We start from the raw sequence: 16,143 nt of genomic DNA on the forward strand, positions 1-16,143 counted from the left end.
GGCTGTAGTTGCCTTGGACGTCTTATGAAGCTGAATCCATATGTTAACCTGGAATAAACCCATATTTTTTTTTCTCAGCTAGTTTTCTGACTTATGAATTGAAGCATCTCAGCAACAAAAGTTCAGTGACATTGGAGCTGACACAATGGGACCGTGAGCAAATGTGTCGCTGGAAGCCAGGCATTGAAGGAAGGAGATGGGCAAGACACCTTTTCAGGTGTTATGAGGTATTAAATCATCATAAACATCTTGCTTAATCCTTTTTTTTTTTCCCTCCTTGAATTCACTGTTCCAAATACAAAGTATAAAGCCGATTGTATATATATATGTATAAAAATCACTTTGCAAAAGTGGGTATTGGAGAAATGTGTAAGGAACAGGTCTGTCACTTCTTGGAGAGTTATTCATGTAGGCACCAGGGATGACAGGCAAAACTGAGAGATACAGTGTTTATTTTCGTCTATGATTATAGCAGTTAAATGTTAGTATCAATTCAAGTAGAAACAAAACACTATATCATAATTTATACTGCTGTCAGCAGTCCAGGGCTTCCTTTTGTCTCCAGTCTATTGCTCCATTTGACGGTTCCTGTCCTCTGTGCCAGCCCTGGGCTTCAGCTTGGCTCTGGCCCAACAATTCAAAATGTGCTGCATGTGCCACTGTTTGCAGATGGCTTGTGCTCCAGGTTGCTTTTCTGTGAGGAGGGTGTTGAACTTGAACTTCTGCCATTACAATGGCTTCATTTGTGGTCCATACTAACTGGGGAACTGCGCAAATTGCTGTATAGGTCAGAGTCTCTAAAACACATCTGTGTATCAGAGCTGGTACGTATGTAATGATGTTTGGGAAAAGCTGCATTTGTCAGCAGAGGCCAAATGTTAATATCTTCATCCAGGCCCTCAGAATGGATTTCCACATCAAAAGGCAGTTTTAAAAGTTTCTAGCATGTGGGTGTTAGCGAGTCTGTGAACTGCTTCTGAGAATACAAAAATCCCACAAAACAGAACAAACTAGAAATCCCATGAGTGACATCTGGAATATAAGGGTTATTTTAAGCAGTTAGATTGCACATGGGTGTACAGAAGGAAAGGAGCCATATCTCTTTCAGCAATGGTTGACTCCAGTGTGCTGCAGGGCTCTGAGCTGACAGTAGAATTAAGGTGGGGGAAAGTAAAAGCAACAGTGGGATCAGTACGGATAAAGTCATGCTCTCAGGGACCGAGAATGTCTCAACATATGCTTGACTTAAGGTTTGGCCTTCTGACATCACTTTTCCCTTTTGGTTTGGGAAGAGTGATTACAGATTTAAGGAAAAGTGACTAGTGTAGTTCCATAGTCTGTTGCTAAGTGTTTGCAAATAGTAAAACTTTCTCTTTTTTTTAAGCATGGCTATATGGTGAGAAGAAAGAGTTGTGAGTGACAAAACTAATTATGACAAACTCTGCTTGAGGGCACTTGTTTGTTAAGACTGGAGAGATGTATTGTGAAAAACGAATTTTCTGGTTACTCTGCAGGGTAGGAGTGATGTAACACTGGCATGGTAGTTCAGTCGTTCTGCCACAGAAACCAGTTGTTATGGCATGAATGTTGTTAGTATAATTCCCTGAAGTCAAGAGGGTAGAAATAGTCTGAGTCACTTAGCACGGACATATTGTGAGCAGTTATATTAATGGTGTGACTGCTCCAACATCAAACATTCTGAGGAGGAGTTTCTGGAAGCCAGGAATGGTAAATTGATAGATTTTTCTGAAACACAAAGTTTTACTTAATAGTAAGGACTATGAAGGGCACAAGACAGGATGCCAGCTGCGGTTTCACACTGCAATATACATATGTATATCTGTGCAAATATACCTTTTTTTTTTTGGCAGAAAAGCTGATTTTTATGAGCTTCTTGCCTTGCTTTTCCTCCCACAGACTTCTTTCTCCTCAGTTGTGCTGCCCAAATCATTCAGGTCATCATTCACAGCAGAGAAGATTCACGTTTCCATCAAATTATTTAATTTAAATTTGTGCCTTTTACTGATCAAACATAGAGGGCAGCCTCACAAAAATGTTGAATTGATATAACCGTCTTTAAATGAAACCTTCGTCTGTGTGCTCAGCTCCTCTGAATATTGCACTCCTGAATGACTGATGAATAAAACTAAACTTCTGTAAATAGAATGATTCTTCAGCAGTGTTTTCTTGTAGTCACCTTTAGGGGTGAAACAAGATTGAACCAGTTTAATAGATTACCACTATGTCCTGAATCTCCAAAGGACATAGAGGCCTTAAATGAGAACATGGTTTGTGCGCATTTTGTTAACGCAGCTTTGTTTGGCTAAAGGTGAAAAAGAAATAGTTGGGGAATTCTAGTGAGCAGTAAACTTCATCCCAGGCAATGACAGCAGAGTAAATGTCTGTGAATTTGGGACACCTTTACAGCTTGAGATGAGAATGTGTTTAACATTTATGATGAAACCCGGCCTAGCTGAATTACTTTCAACTGGTGCTTATGGATGCTCCGGGACCACTTATAACCTTCCTTTTTAAGTTAAAATCTACTGTTTTCTCTGCTAAATCTTCCTGGTTTTACAGGGCATAGATTTCCAGGGGCCTGTGACAGTTTATCATTTGGAAAACTACCCCTCATTTCCACATAAAAATTGACAGAAAAAAATGCTTTCTTCTTTTAGTAAATTTTGTTGATGTTTCTCTAGTGGTATAAAATTTACTCCACAGTCCTTTCCCTAGCTACATATCTACTATGTAACAGGTTAAATCTATTCAACAGAGCAGATTCTGTTCACAGGAATTAAAACCAGAAATGTTTGTGGGAGAGGAACATAATCCCTGATCTACGTGAAGGAACATCGTCATCATGGTACACCCTCTGATGTATGGAAGTGTTGTATTAGCTTGGGATAGTGCTAGTGCAGCTGGGGTTAATGCCACTGAGGTACCTGTGCCCACTGATCCCACAGTGATAAATCTGTACTTGCATGCAAATATCTTATGTGCTTTTATCAAAATTATGGATGCCATCTATAAACTTCTGTAAAACATCTGACAAGTTAATTTGCAAATTAGGTGGAGAGCTACATTAATGAATGTTTAGTCTAGCACTGCTTTCCAGGACATATTTTATCACCCAGATAGTGATCTGATTCAATGCCTGACGATGCGTACTTGACATTGTCTCTTCACTGTGATTTTACTCTGAGAAAACTGTCTACAGTTAGCTTGTGTTTTCCCTAAAAATACCACAAGTAAGTACATACCTATCTGTTGAGGTGAAGCCACACAGCTATGTTAACACTGTACGCACTGGCTGGATTTCTGCAGAGCTACATTTGCCCCATGAGGACAGGCCATACCCCTTCTTTAGCCGTCTGTGGGGATCAGAGGCTAGTCTTTGTCTTCCTGCACACACTAAGTATCAAAGTGATTTTGCTTTCCTCCACTTATGCAAATGGGGAAAAGAACTATGTTGGGGATCATTTTGCTCATTTTTTACCCCTTCCTGCACTGAATGAGCTGGCAGATCAGCAGGAATTTATCGCAGAGCTGAAGATTCATCAGGATGTACCAAGGCTAACCTCTCACTGATTGATACAGTTTGCATTTTACATTTCTGAAGGGCGTTACCACTGCTCAATCTGGTGGCTGTCAGCCACAGCCTCATCATTATCTAAGACTCCATTGGACAGGTGCAGCCAAATATTGACAAGTAAGAAAATGTGTACTCCATAAAGCTTATGGATCCTTAGGTACTTTGAGTAACTCCTAGCTTATGGTTTTAAGTTAATGAAGGAGAAAAGGGGAAATGAATAGCTACTTTTCAAAGCATTGCTCTACTGACTACTTTTACTACATGATAAGCCTGATCTTCAGTCTGGTGGTTTTTCTTTCTCTAGAATTGAGTGTCTCTGTTTTCTCTCTCTCAAACTGTTAGCCCCAGTCCTAACACTTTAATGTAGCGGTGTGTAGCTTTCATTCTGGTCCACCTGTCGTGGATGTTCTCTGTTTCTGCCTTTCATAGGCTTGTGCATGGGAATGCAGATGTTGGTGCATGCTTGTGCTTGCTGTCCTGTAGGCTGTGCAGAGGAGCACAGCTGAGTAGGAACAAGCGGCAGTTCTCAGTGTACAGAGTTAATCTGTGATGTGTAAGTCTAACTCTTCATTAGTAGCTGACAGTTTTGCAGCATTAGGAGCTTCAGGAAAGCATCTATAGACCTCTGCAGATCAAAGGGCCAGAATAATATCTTATTTTTTATGAAACAACCCTTTCAGTGAGCCATGCCACATCTGTTCCCTCACATCCATTCTGTCACTTTCCTGCTAACAGGAGACTTTTATATATATTTACATTAACAAGACAGAATACCAAGCATACTCAAAAATATTTTGGGGGATTTGGTATTAGTGGATTCTCCTGAAGGTTTTTTTTTTTTCCTGCTTGACTGACTTTGCATACCTCCCTTCTCTGCCAGCTGTAAAAAGACTCCTTGTGCATAGATTACCGTCTCAGAAAGACTCTTGTCTAGAAACTCTTAGCACTGGGTTGCGCTATTAGACAATAAGAGTTGTCTTAGGAAGAAATTACACTTAACCCCTCCCTGGCACCCCCAACATTCACAGGGATGACTTTAGTGATGCATAGAAATAAAACGGAAAATAATATATACCTCACAAAGGGGAGCCTCAAGAAACCAAAGCAACAAATATGTAGGTTCCATACAGTACTGTTACATACACTAGATATAGTTCATTTGTCTGTTTTAGGTGAACGATGCTCAGACCACACAGGGCAATGCTAGCGTGGGTGGCATTAATGCTGCAGGCTTGTTTTTAATACAGGATTCCACTGCACTTCAATGCAGTTCTGAGAAGCTAGATTTGCTGATGTGATGCTATTGTGGGACAATGGGGATTGAATGTGAACGTCACATTGCTTGTAAAGGAGCAGTCAGACTAAGCATGAAACAACTCCACCTAAGAGATCAGTGAAACTGTGAGCTACAGCCGTCTACTCCAGCTTAACTTTCTGTCCTGTAGAGACCTGTCTGTGAATTTGTACCAAAAAAATAGGGAGGTAGATGCAGAAAAGATTTTTCAGCAGAGCTTATTTTTCAGTCTGATCGCTTTCTCCCATCTATCTCACAGCATAGCCTCTCAAACACTTGAGTAGCATGTCTGAGAGTAAGGTATACCCTTTTGTGGAGATGGAGGAAGGAGAAGAGGAAATGGGAATACTGTAAGTTGTTATTACTCCTGAAAGGAGAATTGAACCTCTAGTAGGAAGCAGGGGACAGAAAAATCACAACTAAATTGAAAAATGGTCTGTTGTCAAAAATTCAAATAAAGGGTCGGTTATATTATTTTAAAAGCAGAGTCCTACTGTCAGTATAGTTTATTCTGTGTTAAGGTTTTACTCTGTCATAAATTATGTCCATTCCCAAGTGTCTATTTAGCAAAAAAGAGGACTCATCTTTGGATGCAAAGGAAAAAGAATTAAAATCCTCTCTCTTTATGCCAGGTTGAATTTCTGGGCTTGCATAGAGGTAGCCTCAGGCAACTATTCTGTGAGTATGATAATGAGGATGCAGTTCCTGTAACTATGGCTGGTTGGAAATGTTGACAAATTGGAAAATACCTGATGTCCAAATGAGATGTTGTGGAAATGTATTGTTTGGACAGACCATTGTTCAGGACAGGGACTCACCTTCAAAAAAGGGAAATAACTTGACAGTTGTAGCTCTTAGCTGGGATTTGTGAGACCTAGGTTTGAATTCCTACTTTTTCTGATTTAACCTAGGGAATGGACTTGGGTTTTCATATAATTTTAGTGTCCTAGCCAAAAGTCTGTTAGCTATTTCAAAGCCTATCTCTCTTAATCTGTTTCTGCCTTCCTTTGTCTTTTGTGTCTTGCTGATTTTCTTTCCTTTTTTTTTTTTAAAAAAAAAAAACAAACACAACCAAAACCAAACAAAAAGGAAAGAAAAACCTTGGCAAAACAGGAGTATGTTTTACATGTCAACATTTGCAGGACAGTGAGTCAATTTTCTGCCCAATTCTGTCTTGAGTGTAATTATGGCAATTTTAATATCCTTAACTTTTATTTTTGATCCATTTATTTACCCATGTCTGCTTGTTATTGTGTAAACACTGGCAAAGAAACTGGTAAAAAATAACAGTTGTCAGGTGGCATAAATTAATTTTTTTCTTTTCCAAATGGAGAAGGAAAGAAACTTCTCAGTGTTTCTACAGCAAAAATCCAGACCACTCCCGTTCTCTTCACAGTCTCCAATACAACCTTTGGTCTTCATTTTGTTGCAAGCATTTTCTGTCTACTCTCACATTCACACTGGGGGGCTAAAAATCTGCTGTGGCCCAAAATGTGAGAACTGGGGGCAGCATAAAGCCAAAAGTAAGTTCTATGCCCACTTTGGAATCAGAATGTAGGAAAAAAGCTGGCAAAGGGCACTGCACTGACTGTGTATATTTCCGTAATGAGTTTGGTTTTGTGTTTCAAGTATTACATTTAAGTTAACTACTTTGCTGAACGGCTGCAGAAATCAGGGGTGGAAAGGAGGTAGGATACAGTCACTCAGACTGTGGGCTTACATATAATGTGAGTTCTTGGCCACACCTAGGGTATTTCTGACCTTCTTCTTTTCTGATGTCAGAGCATGTCTGGCATCCAATGCATATGTAACACAGCACATGGATTCAGTCTGTTTTAGCATGCTTTGTACATAATTAAGTGGGTTATGGGTAGATTGTCTTTGGCAACCACCTTGGTAGATTGTTTCTTCTACATGTTCAACATGAGGAAAAATGGTCACTTATCTCAATTTTTATCCACTTACTTTACTGTTGTAAAAAAAATAGTGAACATGATTGTGCTGTGCCTATGTATGCAGTCATGACAGACATTTGTTTGACAGAAATGCAGAGCTCTTTTGTTGTGTTAGTGAAAGCCAGTTCTTCCCACAGAAACTAAGTGCAACTAAACTGTTGGTATTCAAGCAGATTTTTTTTGTCTCATTTTATTCCAATAGAACTATCTAATGCAGACAAAAGGCATTATCTCATTAATAGCTAGCAATACCACGTCAACCTGCTCATATTCATGTTGGAAGTGAAGGGCTTTGATGCAAGCAGTGTGTTGTGATCACAATTAACCCAACAGAAGTAGGCCAGCTCGCATCCAGGGAAAAGTTTCCAGGAAGGGTCTTTTTTGGCGCCCTTATTTTGGCGCCCTTATTTTGGCATTGCTGCCAGTTCTTTCTTCTAATTCCCACGTGCAGATGTGTGGAGGTGGAGGGAGGCAAACTAGTGCAACACAGCAGTTAAAGAGCATGCAGTTCTATCATGTGATTGCTGTACATGAGGAAGATGGCCAAGGTTGTGACCTCTTTGTGCTAGGGCTGCATCTGGCCCTCGAGTTGTATTAGGCAGTGTTTTTGGGCAAAGCCAAAAATGATGCCTCAGCTGTGAGTACTGGGACTGTTCCAGGACACAGGTCCAATGTGTGGCAAGAGTCAGAGCAGCTCAAGTTTTTACTCCCTGTACTAGGACATAACAAATTGTGAAAACAAATAAGGCTCTGAACTTTTCTCTGAAACCACGGGATAAAATATAAGATGAAATAATAACGAAAAACAACAGAAGCTGTCAGGGGAAACAAGGGATGATATTTAGCTGGAAGTTTAGAAAAAAGGCTAAAGAAAAGCCTACTGGTGATGAAATGAAATCTAATCTTTTTCCCTCTCTGCAGGACCTCTGGACTGGACTGTAATCTCTGTTACTGTCATATTGCTTTCCAAGGAGGGAGTTTTAAAACTAACTCTTTTTAATTAGTTTGTTTATTTTGCAATCATCAGGCTTCTTCACTCTCATAATGAAAAATCTGTCAGTTCTGCACTTTGGTGTGTGTGCATGCACATATGCTCACTGAGCTTTACCATTATTGACAGTAAAACTTCTAAAATTTTGAAATCCAGGTTCATCTCGTATTTGTATTTTGATATTTAAAAAAGAGGGGGAGAAGAAAGCTTCTTGGACATTAGCACTTTTATTTTAATTTTGTTTTCCTTTTGGAAGTGTTGTTTGGACAAAACAAAAGATTACAAATACCCTGAGGACATGGGGGGAAGGAAATTTAAATATCTTGTTTGAAATTCGAAAAACCTGTGTTTGAGTCCAGTCATGCAACTTTACTTCCACAGTCTATAGATTACTTGGAGGTGCTCAGGGATTTTTTTTTTTTTTTTCCCAACAGGGAAATAAAGAAGTGCAATAGAATCAATTGCAAAGCCTTGGGACTTTGAAACTAGCCTGTTGTTTTCTAGGCAACTGTATTTTGGACAAGTGAGCACAGGCTTCAGGACAAAGTGAGGCGTAGTTTGTAGCAGGCTTTTCTCCTTGCCCCTTCAGCTCTGAGGCTATTTCTTATAAGTGGCAGTCTGAGCTGAGAGGGAGCCTAGCATGAACACAAAGAGAAGAGGAAAGCAGGAGAGGTGGTAGCCCTTGCACATCTTGTAAATGTCTTAGTCTGTCCTGACAATCTTATCTGTAGAAATGGCCTTTTATTGTAATAATCTTCATGCCACACTGGGGCACTCAGTTTACAGACCTGAATTCACCAGGCTCTCAGGTTCTCCACCCATGCAGCTCTGTATTGGCATTGCCTTGTAAAGCATTTTAATCTAAGCCATGATTTCCCTGAAAGTGGGGACACCAGAAATTTCAGGGTCAATTAATAATAGCTTCTTTTCCTAAATGAGCTCAAATTAAATAGGTACAAAATGCACACTGCTCTGGATACCCTAGTATTTACTGTAAGGTACAGAGAGGCTTATTTGTAAACTATTGCCTTATGGAATTGAAAATTACCTTTTTTTTTTTTACCAGATGACAATGAACTTCATATTCACTGCATAAACAGAACAAGTATCTGTGCAATTACTGTGAAACAACTACCACGTTGTTACTTGTTACACTGCTTTTAGGGCTCCTACGTCTTGATGTGGGAAATTACAGCCCAAAATATAAGCACAGTGAGTGTAAAATGCCTGGGACAAACTGACCAATCTGTGTGGTGGGTGGAAGGTATATGTAATAAAAGCTCCCTATACCACATACATGTAAAGGATAATGGATTTTAGTGTGTTCTTATCAAGGATTTCCATACCTCATGGAATCCTGTCAATGTTCCAGATGGGGTGGTTATGAAGTATTGAACAGAATACCCAAAGCCTGTGACACCAGTTTGTCCCTTCACAGGCAAAGGTTCTGCCTGAGTGTCTCTTCTGACTGAAAGTCCCCCTAACAGCTCATCTGTTGGGGTTACCGAGGTAGCTCCTGCTAGAGCCTGAGCTGCTGCCTTGCTAGTGAAAGGTTTAAGATTTTCTTGATGCAGTAAAAGAGAGTTGAATGGCTTTCTGTCAAATGACCTCAGAAATAACAAAATCTGTGCTAATTAACGCAGAAGGATGACTAGATCTGGGATATACCAGGGCTGCATCAAGGAGAAGAAGCTGTAGCAAGGTTATTAAAAGTCACAGAAAAGCAAAATGTCTGTTTTCAGCTTTTCTGTCTTGCCAATATTAAGGCAATGATTGGATCCTTCTGGTGCCTAAAGGAATAGGATGAGACACTGTGCAACTATGAGGCAAAAGGACAAATAGCTTGCTCTTTTAAATACCAAAGCGTGCTGAGGGACTTCTAATACTCTTCTGCTTAATTTGCTCCTGTAAATGACACATACAGCTTGGGTGTTTGGAGTGCTTTCCTAGCTGAGGTCTGCTTGTATCTTATGAGCTGTCAGATTCAACAGACTTGATCTCTGGGACTTCTGTGCACCTCCTTTCTGAATCTTTTATTGATAAGAATTATTATACCAGAGTTTTAGACAGTATGTGGTTGGAGACATGTATTCTAGCCCAAGGCAATCTAAACTTATGTCTCCTAGATTTGGTGAGAATGACTTTATCACCTAACTACAGGCTAAATTCATAAATTCTCAGAGAGAGGGTCCAAACTTGTAAACTGCTCTTTTGAAGCTATATTCCTGTGTCCCATGCGCTACAGGGAACAGGAGACAAAAATCTGTACTTGTGCAGTGATGATATATGCATTTTTATCTCAACAGTCTCTATGTAAATCAGAAAGAAATCTGTAAATGGAGACTGGCAGTCCTGATCTCTGTTTTTAAAATAAGTGCACTTAACACCAGAGTAAATGAAAAGTATAATTCTCAAGTTTCTCTCCAGTCCAGCACAGTTGTGTGTTAGCACAGCTTCAGTAGCAGCAATAAAGGATACCCTTGCTGATACCTAAGATTTAATAAGGTACTTACAGCTCTCAGCTTGGGAGTGAGAAAAATGAATGGGAGTTGCCCACACCGAAAAATAGATTTTCCATTTCTAGATGAGCAGTTGTTTGCATAAAGAATCAGAAAATAATTTAAATTCAGTTGTGTTAGCTATACACACAGATGTGGTATATAGAGACTGAGAATACAATTTTGGCGTTGATCTAGGTAGTGCTTGCCTATGAATAATGACAAGGAAGTCAACAGCAGGTAACCTACACTATGGATTATAGCTCTTCTTTACATCTGTGTAATCTTTCATATTCAGCATAATGGCCAGCATGATTCATCCATAATTTCATTGTAGGTTAATCTTCCTAAGGAGGAGTCTGTCTTCAACTAGAGAGACTTGCACATTAAATAACATGTCCCATGGTCTCAGCACCCTTGATTGACTTCTACAGAAGTTATCTGGTCTCAAGTAGTGGGAAAGATGCAGAGCGACTGTTCTTTTACCCAAGCACCTTCTGAAATCTAGCTGAATGCATTTGAAGACATGTGTTGGAGCAGCTGTTTTCCTCGGTAGTGTAAAAAAATCGACAAAAAGCCTTTGCAGAAATCTTTCTCCTCTTTGCTTTAGGTCAAAAGCAATTGTTTAATTTTTAAGAAGAATGGTTTTATTAGTAAATATACTTTAAAAATATTCCACTAAGCACGAAAATTTTACTTTCTGTATTTTTACATATGTATACTTACATAATCAAAATCTTCTTATAGCTAAACTACATTGTCCTTAACTTGTCTCAGAAAACTGAAATTATGAATTTCTCATTTATTCATTTTGATAGACTTCAGCTTTTTGAGGATCCTACTTAGTACTTGCTTTTTAAAGATAGTTATCAAACTTTTTATCGAAGCAAACTCTTGGGCTGCTCATGGAATATGAAAAAACACCATAGAAGAAAGAACTAGAAATATTTCTCAATTCTGTGGATGTAAGAGTTCAATGTTCCAAAAGGTCAAAGACTTAGTACTGTAATGAGTGTAAATTTTGGATATTTAAAGATCCAAATTCTGCTTCTTTTTGTGGATGTCCAGCCTGAGTGCTGAAATTAATGGTGAGTAGATTTTTATGCTGGTGTAATAGATCAGATCTCTGAAAAAGTAATTTGGAAGGATAAGCTAGACAACCAGTTTATTATTTATGACTAGCTTTGTCCTGGTTTCAGCTGGGAAAGAGTTAATTTTCTTTCTAGTGATTCCTGTGAAAGGAATGTTAATAACACCTGTTTTTTTCTAGTTGTTGCCAAGTGATGTTTACACTATTCAAAGACTTTTTTCAGCTTCCCATGGAAGTATAGACAGAATGGCCAATGAAATATTCCTTACCATAGATGTCTTGCTCAGTATATAAATGGGGGTTAGCCAGGAGGCGGCAATCCGCAATCAGTGCCAATTCACTGGGTGGTGAGAGTGTCATTCTTATTCTTATTGTTATCATTATCGTTATTTTTCCTTTTCTGTTATAGTTTTTATTAAACTGCCTTTATCTCAAGCCTCAAGTTTTTTTTTCCCTCTTCTCCCCACCCTCTTGAGGGTGTGAGCAAATGGCTGTGTGGTTCTAGTTGCCAGCGGGGGTTAAACCACGATGAGCTTATATTTATAGGTCCTATAAGAAAGGTTGTTAAGAAAGTTGGAGTGGAATTTGGCATTTAAGTCTTTGCCATTTTCAGTTTATTACCGATCAGGGAGAAGGACTGAATGCATTATAACTGGATATGCGTCACAACAGCAAAATTCAGCAGGAACAAAGGAAGAAAAGACAATTTAAGATGAAAAATGTTAGTTTTTAACTACCAATTATTTTTTTTTTTAAATTAAGATATGTCACTGTGCAGCTGCCACAGTCCTTGAAAGGCATTTAAAGAACAATGCAATCATCAGGCACAGTCAACATGAGTTCACAAAGGGAAAGTCCTATTTAACTAATTTAATGTCTTTCTATGATAAGGTCACTCACCTAGTTGATGAAGGGAAGGCAGTGGATATAGTTTTTCTCAATTTTAGTAGGGCTTTTGATACTGTCCCTCATAGCATCTTTCTGGAAAAGTTGTCGTACTTGTGAGATGAGCAGGCACATGGTGCTTTGGGTGAAGAGCTGACTGAAAGGCAGGGCTCCAGGGACTGTTGTGAAAGGGGCTACATCTGACTGGTGAGCAGTCACTACACTAGGTTCACTCCTCAGGCTAATTCTAGGGCCAGTTCAATTCGATATTTTATCAATTATTTGGACGCAGGAGTTGAACACACCATTAGCTGACAATACTAAACTGGGGGAGTGCTGTTGATTCTCTCAAAGGTCAACAGGACTTGCAGAAGGATCTAGAAGGATTAGAGCATTGAGCAATTATCAATGGCATGAAATTTAATAAGAACAAATGCTAAATTTTGCACCTGGGATGGAGTAATGCCAGGCGTAAGTATAAATAGGTAGAGAAGTGGCTGGAGACCAGCCCTGAAGAAAGGGATCTGGGAGTGCTGGTTGACAGCAGACTCAATATGAGTCAGCAGTGTGACCTGGAAGCCAAGAGGGAAAACCGCATCCTGGGGTGCATCAAACACAGCATAACCAGCCAGTCAAAAGAGGTGATTATACCTCTGTATTTAGCCTTTAGGCTTCACCTTGAGCACTGTGTACAGTTCTGGGCCCCACAATTTAAGAAGAATGTAAAGGTCCTTGAATGTATCCAGAGCTGGGCAACAGAGCTATTGGAAGGGCTGGAAGGCATGTCCTGTGAGGAGTGGCTGAGGACTCTGGGTTTGTCTCATCTGGAGAAAAGGAAGTTGAGGCGCAATCTCGTTGCTCTCTACAGCTTCCTGAGAAAGGGAAGTGGAGAGGGACGTACTGATCTATTCTCCCTGGGATCCAGTGTCAGGATGCATGGGCATGGTTCAAAGCTGCATTAGAGGAGGTTCAGACTTGACATGCACTCTTCAATCATCCCGACCATCCACGGGATGGATGGGATGGATGAAGAGCTGCTGGTCTAGATGCTGGGGGTCTCCATCCAAAACCACATGGTGACAATTATCCAACTGCTTATCTGTGTTGTCATGTGACACTGCAACAGGCCTGCATCTCTACAGCTGGTCCCAGGGCAGATGTTTCCAGCCAGGGGCTCTACAGGGCCAGCCCATACCCCATTGCTCATCACCCCACGCCTGGCCTACTCTTCCACGCAGGCTCTGCCCCCAACTCCTGGGGCTCTGCTCTCCTACCAGCCTGCACTACCCAATGCAGCCTTGATAAGGCGGCACCCAAATCCCTCCTCCTGCACGGAGTCATGACTTGCTGCTGCTCCCAGGGTTGTACCCTGCCAAGGCAGGAGCCCCAAGAAGTTCAGCAAGGGGAAACACAAAGTCCTACACCTGGGGAGGGACAATGCCAGACATCAGCACAGGTAACAGGCTGCCTGCCTGGAAAGCAGCCAGGGAAAAGTGACCACAATGCCCAAGCCACAGAAGGCAGGGACTGGGAGAATGAGGAACCACCCACTGTAGGAGAAGACCAGGTTTGAGACCATCTAAGGAACCTGAAGGTGCACAAGTCCATGGGACCTGATGATTTATCTGCAGTTCCTGAAGAAATTGGTGGATGAAGTTCAAAAGCCAATATCTATCACATTTGAGAAGTCATGGCAGTCAGTCTCACCTCTGTGTCCAGGAAGATCCTTCATGAACCAGATTCACCTGGAAATTATGCTAAGGCACATGCAAATAAGAAGGTGATTGGTGACAGCCAATATGGTTTCACTAAAGGCAAATCATGTGTGACAAATTTGGTGGCCTTCCATGATGATGCTAGAGCATTGGTGGATAAGGGAAGAGCAACTTGACATCACCTACCTGCACTTGTGCAAAGCATTTGACCCAGTCCCACAAGACATTTTTGTCTGTACATTGGAGAGACATGGGTTCAACAAATGGACTACTTGGTGGATAAGGAATTGGCTGGATGGCCGTACTCAAAGAGTTGAGGTCAATGGCTCAATTTCCAAGTGGTGAGCAGTGACAAGTGGCAATACCAACCTCAGGGGTTGGTATTGAGCCTGGCACTATTTAACATCTCTGTTGGTGACATGGATGGTGGGATTGAGTTCACCCTCAGTAAGTTTGCTGGCGACATGCAGTGTGGTGCAGTCGACACGCTGGAGGGAAGGGATGCCATCCAGAGGGACCTTGACTGGCTCGAGAGGTGGGCCTGTGCAAATCTCATGAAGTTCACCAAGGCCAAGTGTAGGGTCCTGCACCTGGTTCAGGGCAATCCCAAGCAAAAATACAGGCTGAGAGGAGAATGGATTGAGAGCAGCTCTGAGGAGAAAGACTTGGGGGTGTTGGTGGATGAGAAGCTCAACATGACCCAGCAATGTGCTCTTGCAGCCCAGAAGGCCGTCCACATCCTGGGCTCCATCAAAAGCAGTGTGGCCAGCAGGTCAAGGGAGGTGATTCTCCCTCTCTTCCCCACTCTAGTGAGACCCCACCTGGAGTACTGTGTTCAGTTCTCTGGCCCCCAACCTAAGAAGGCCATAGACCTGTTGGAGTGAGTCCAGAGCAGGGCTAGGAAGATGATGAGAGGGTTGGAGAACCTCTCCCAAGAAGTCAGGCTGAGAGAGTTGGGGTTGTTCAGCCTGGAGAAAAGGTGGCTATAAAGGGAGACCTTATAACAGCTTTTCAGGGGCCTACAGGAAAGATGGGGAGGGACTTTTTATCAGGAATTGTAGTGATAGGATGAGGGGTAATGGTTTTAGACTGAAAGAGGGTTTAGATTAGATATTAGGAACAAATTTTTTACTGTCAGGGTGGTGAGACACTGGAACAGGTTTACCAGAGAGGTTGTGGATACCCCATCCCTGAAAATGTTCAAGACAAGGCTGGATGGGTCTTTGAGCAACCTGGTCTAGTGCGAGGTGTCCTTGAGGAAACCTTCCTACAGAGAAGAAATATATGAGATATATCAATTTATCTTTAATAAAATTATTAAATATAATTTTAACTGGCCTAAACTTTTAAGAGTTACAATCACTTTGGTGAGGGGTGTGATATCCTGATATAAATCCTTCTGTGAATGTGCACTTGTACTGCAGTAAAGATACTTCATACTACCGAATTACTCAAGAATAAGTATAAACATTTCTTTTACTGCTGTAACTTGATCTGCTTTAAGTCATTGGTACTGCTTTAGCCTACCAGACTAGGTAACTCATACATATTAACTATGTAGTTAATATGGCACGTCTTTCAAGACTGGAGTCTCGTAAGAAGGACTGCTTTTTTGGAACACCTGAATCAATCCATAATGTATTTAGAGTGATATAACTTACAGTACCCCAGCATACTCCCTTTTTCTCATTTTGGAGGAATGGGTGCATGGGAGGGGAAGCTTTCTCGTTACTTACAAAATAAGTTCATTGCTATAAACCCCCGAAAATATAAGATTTTCAGTCTTAAATAGCTCAAGTAAACAATATATGCTAAGTTTTTACATCAACATCATCAGTTCAAGATGATCACTCAGTCTCTTCAAAGAGGCAATCGACTCATAAGGTTGTCTGCAGGATGATTTTGGAAAAAGTTCCCATTCCTTAACAAAAAAAAATTGTAACTGCCCATTAGAAAGAAAGAAAAATAACCCTGCTCAGACAACAGATTATTATATCAGCATATCATTCACTTACAATGAAAACTTGAAAATGATGAAGCCAGTTCCCAAGGTTTTCCAGGGAGGAGGTTAAGTTTAAACATATGGGAAAAAACAGACCTTGTCATTAGCTGTCCTGTGA

This window comes from Numenius arquata, chromosome Z (assembly GCF_964106895.1).
Source record: "Numenius arquata chromosome Z, bNumArq3.hap1.1, whole genome shotgun sequence".
NCBI lineage: Eukaryota > Metazoa > Chordata > Aves > Charadriiformes > Scolopacidae > Numenius > Numenius arquata.